General features: G+C 35.7%; 1 long non-coding RNA gene across 3 annotated transcripts; it reads left to right on the top strand.

Annotated features, from left to right (window-relative positions):
- The first annotated feature begins 231 nt into the window (after positions 1 to 231).
- Positions 232 to 3,846, top strand: LOC121219517 (uncharacterized). Of its 3 annotated transcripts, none has more exons than XR_005916322.1 (3): positions 232 to 385; positions 476 to 561; positions 2,417 to 3,846. It is a non-coding gene; the product is annotated as an uncharacterized lncRNA (long non-coding RNA). The 3 variants fall into 3 exon arrangements; XR_005916321.1 differs by lacking the exon at positions 2,417 to 3,846 and adding an exon at positions 1,632 to 2,388; XR_005916320.1 differs by lacking the exon at positions 2,417 to 3,846 and having other exon boundaries at positions 476 to 1,282.
- The last annotated feature ends 564 nt before the right edge of the window (positions 3,847 to 4,410 follow it).

Consider the following 4,410-nt stretch of genomic DNA (forward strand, 5'->3'; position numbering starts at 1 on the left):
AGTGAAAATATTTTTATTTCTATGTTTTGTGTTGTCTATGTGGATAAGTTTTGATTAAATTCAAACTCTGAGAAAAAAATCTGAGTAGTTATCAATATTTGGTGGGTTGTTATCAAAATCCTTTTATTTATTTATTTTTAAATTAAATGGGGAGGAAAAAAGGGGATTTTAATTATTTTATTTTATTTCTTTGTATTTTTTCCCAAACTCCCTACGTTTCCCATTCCTATTTCACGTTCTTTTTGTCTTTATTTCTTTTCCTTTCTTTCACTCAAGCCTACTGTTTCATTATGTCCTTTATTCCTTTGCTATTTTGTTTCAATTTCTTCCCTACGTTTTGGTGTGTGGTTCAACCTCTGCTCCCTTTCACAATTTTAATTTTCAGGTATTTATGAGTAAGTGTTTTCTAATGACTTTTATAAGGTTTTTTTTTCCAATTCTTTTTAATGGAAGTGACTTTTATTTTTGGTTATAGGTTTGGATGCCATTAGGAGAAGATTGTGAGACGGTATAACCTCCGGCGAATTAAGTTCTCATTTTAAAGTGTTGTTACTTTTGAGGGTAAGTAGTTTTTTCATGTCAGAGTTTTTTTGTGATGTTATTAAAGGTTCTTTTGATGTTGGTGGTATCGATTTGATTAATTGGGGTTAGCAAAAATCATGTTTATTAACATGTGTAAGTTGTCAGTTTAGGTACGGGACTACTAGTTCATGAATCTACATTAGAAATTATTAAGGTGTGTGTTTCTAACTCGAAACCGCCATGAAAAATTGAAAACAATTTGGAAAATTGCATGGAAAATTAGATACTGTTGTTCGTGACACGGTCGTGTGGTAGACCGTGTGTGTCACATGGACAAGTGTTAGGTTGTGTAGGTGCACACAAGCGTGAGCCACTACACTGGCAAATCAAGTGGATTGTGTGGTACACACAAGCATGTAGAATCACACGGTCTGGTCAGGTAGCCTGTATGGGCCATAGGGGATGGTCATTTGGGCCGTGTCGGCTACACAGGCGTGTGAACCCAAATTTTGAAAATATTCATCTAGGGCCGTTAAAATATGTAATTCATAATTAGACCCTCTGTGGGGTGCATACTGCTTAGGTAAGATTCAAAACATGTTATTTGTTATTTGTTTGGTATGTAAGTATACATGTATGTTTTATGTGTTGATAATTTCAAAAGCATGCATGATATCTATATTTTGTATTGCTGCTAATTTGACTGCATGCATTGTGTTGAGATCGAATATAATAGAGGAAGTGTTGGAAGTTTAACTTATGTACCTTATCTGGTGGCCCAACCACATATTTTTGATTCTGGCGGTTTACCGCACATTGCATCTGGCAGCTTGACTGCACATATTCTGTAATGTGACGCATGATCACATATCAGTGCGTGGGGTTGGATGGGTACTTGATACCCTAATTAGTGTGTAGGGATAGACAGAGATGGTGTGTAACAGATGAGGGTAGGACCTATATGTACATGTGAATATATATTTGCTTTTGAAAGTAATATTACGTCTAATATATTTCTAAACAATACCTAAAATATGTAACTGAGAATGGTTCGATATGTGTATTTGTGGTATTTAAGTAATATTATGCTTTTGTATGTATCCTTTTAGGTAATCAACAACCTTAGGGTCGGTCGGCATGACGGGAGCTCGGTTCTAAGATTGCATTTTCTTTAGTATTGCAAAGATTGATTTATTTTCATGTGGACTGTTGATTTAGACTTTCTGGGACTATTTTAATTTTAGAGTTTATTTTTAGTTTTAAATTATTTTAAATGTTTTTAATTATATTGAATCCGTTTACAAAATGTAGATTTTCAATAACAGACCACATTTTCCAAAACTAAGTTTACCTAAGAAATTCCATTGCAAACTTAACATTTTATAAATGTATAACCAAAAAACTTAATGAATTGGTTAATAGAAGTATTTTCTCAAATAAAATTGGAATTTTTAATTATCAAAAGCTAGTGTTATTTTTATAAGTTTTAAATTATTTCTGAATTTTAAAAATGATTCGTAGCAATTTCTCTAGATCTGACCATAACGTTTAGGTTAGGTTTGGGGTGTTACATGTGGTGGTATCAAAGCTAGGTTCAAAACTCAGGCTGTGATTTTTTAGATCAAAATTTTACGAAAAGTGTTTTCGAACAAAATGTATTTTTGGTCAATTTTAAAAAAATGAGTTTATGAAAATTCCAAGTCTCCGGCGCTAATCTTGTAAGTATTTCTTCTTTAGTTATTCTCTGTAGTTTAGAAAAAAAAATGTAGTGTTAGAAAATACTATGCTCTAGTTAATAGACTATGAAAATTTCGTAAAAAGCTTATGATAAAATTTTTGACATAAGACATTTGATAAAAAACTTCAAACTAATTCATAAAATTCTAAAATGTAGATAATTTACAATGAGTACGCGTAGAGCATGTGGACGAGGTATTCGAAGGCGCAACGAGCGCCGGAGAGGGGCTCAAGCTGAGCCATCTTTAATGAGCAATATGCCCAATTTAAATACGATTGAGACCGTACGGACATCTACCGCTGAGACTAGGTCTCAGATTCAAACTGTTGAGGACAACACACTTTCCCAAGAAAAGTTGAGAGTGTTGGAAGGGGTCACTGAGGCCCATACTTGATCGGTAGCCTTGCGTCTATTACTGAACGACTCCGGTAAAATGGGGCCAAACTATTTAACGACGTCTCTGGGGTAGTCCCTACTGTGGTCGAATACTAGTTAGAGGCCACTGAGAGGATTATGAATGATTTGGACTGCACCTCGGAGTAAAACTTAAAGGGTGTGGTTGCTTTGCTTCGCTGTGAAGCTTGTTAATGGTGGTGGACTATTGAGTAAGGCACCCAACCTGAATGAGTGACTTGGAATTCTTTCGTAGTGCCTTTCAAAATAAGTATGTGGGGACAAAGTATATTGAGGGTCATAGACTCGTGTTTATTAGGCTAACTTAAAGTGATAGATCTGTGGCCGAGTATGAGGCTGAATTTTTTGAGGTTAACAGGTATGCTTGCAGTATGAGTATGAATGACAATGAGAAAAGTGTCTATTTTGAGAATGGATTGAGATATGATATCAAGGTTCTGGTAGCTCCGGAGTAGGAGCGAGTCTTCGAAACTCTGGTGGAGAAGGCAAAAATTACAGAGATTAAGCACACGGAGCACGAAAAGAGGGATAAAAATAGGGGCCAGAATAGGTCTAAGAGGGATTTGAGTCCTTCTAGCTCTGCTCAGTAGCCTAAGAAATGGGCCAAGTTTAATGGGCCTCCGTAGGTTGAGGTACTGGTTATCTCTGTGGGGACTATGGTAGGCACTATCCGAGCGAGTGTTGGAGGTTGGGAGCTTGTTTGCGATACGGGTCTGTGGAGCACCGTATTAGGGACTGTACTCTTCGTTCTAATCAGGTGCAAGCTCCAGCTCCGGGTTTCGTTCAGCCTTAAAGCACAGTATAGTAGCCATCTAGGGGCTGTGGGCAGCCCAGGGGTGGTAATGGTATGGGTAAGGGTTAGAGAGCACCGGGCAGAGGTCCTAATCAAACTAAGGCTAGGCAACCTAGTTCAGTATATGTGACAAGGCATTGCGGGGACAGAGACGCCACTGATATGATAGCCATTACATTTTATATTAATTATGTTTCATATTTTGCACTGATAGACATTGGTTGTAACATCCCAAAAATTGAGGTTTAGTAGAATTGGGTTTGTGAATCAAGAGAGAGTGGTGATGACTTAATTTTTGAGGTTACCTATGCATTTTTAGGAATTAAATGAGGTATTGGTTTGTTGGTTAAGTGTTAATGAAATGTTCATTGAATCTGAAGTTCAAATCCCTTCTCTTTAAACATTTTTATTATTTTGCAAATTTTTTCGTAAACCCTAGTTTGTGACATGTCTTATTTTTTTTTAAATTAAATATTTCAAAATTATATTAAGAATGAGTTATTGGTTTGATGGTTAAACATTAGTGAACTTATTCTTGAGGTCCAAGCTTCAACTCCATTCCCATGCAAATAATTTAATTTTTTTGACAAAAATCTCTTATTTTAATGTTTGGGTCATACAAGCCTAGTTAACCTAGGTATAAATATTAAATTTTCACTAATAACCAGCCTTTAATCCTCCTCCTCATTGTCCTATTCGTTCCTGTCCTCCTCTCCTTCTTTTTGATTTTAATTTTGTTTTCATTTCCTTCATTGTTGTCGTCTCTTACACCTAGTTTTACCATCTTTTTCTTTTTTTCTTTTTGCCACAATATTTGTTAACATATTTTTCATCGTATTGTTATCATTTTTCCTTATTAAAATCAGCCCCAAGTCTGAAATCTTACACTCTAAGATCGATCCCAAACGTTGCCAAGAAAGTGTCATTGTCGTTTCTCTCGACT

This window comes from Gossypium hirsutum, chromosome D07, assembly GCF_007990345.1.
Source record: "Gossypium hirsutum isolate 1008001.06 chromosome D07, Gossypium_hirsutum_v2.1, whole genome shotgun sequence".
Taxonomy (NCBI): domain Eukaryota; kingdom Viridiplantae; phylum Streptophyta; class Magnoliopsida; order Malvales; family Malvaceae; genus Gossypium; species Gossypium hirsutum.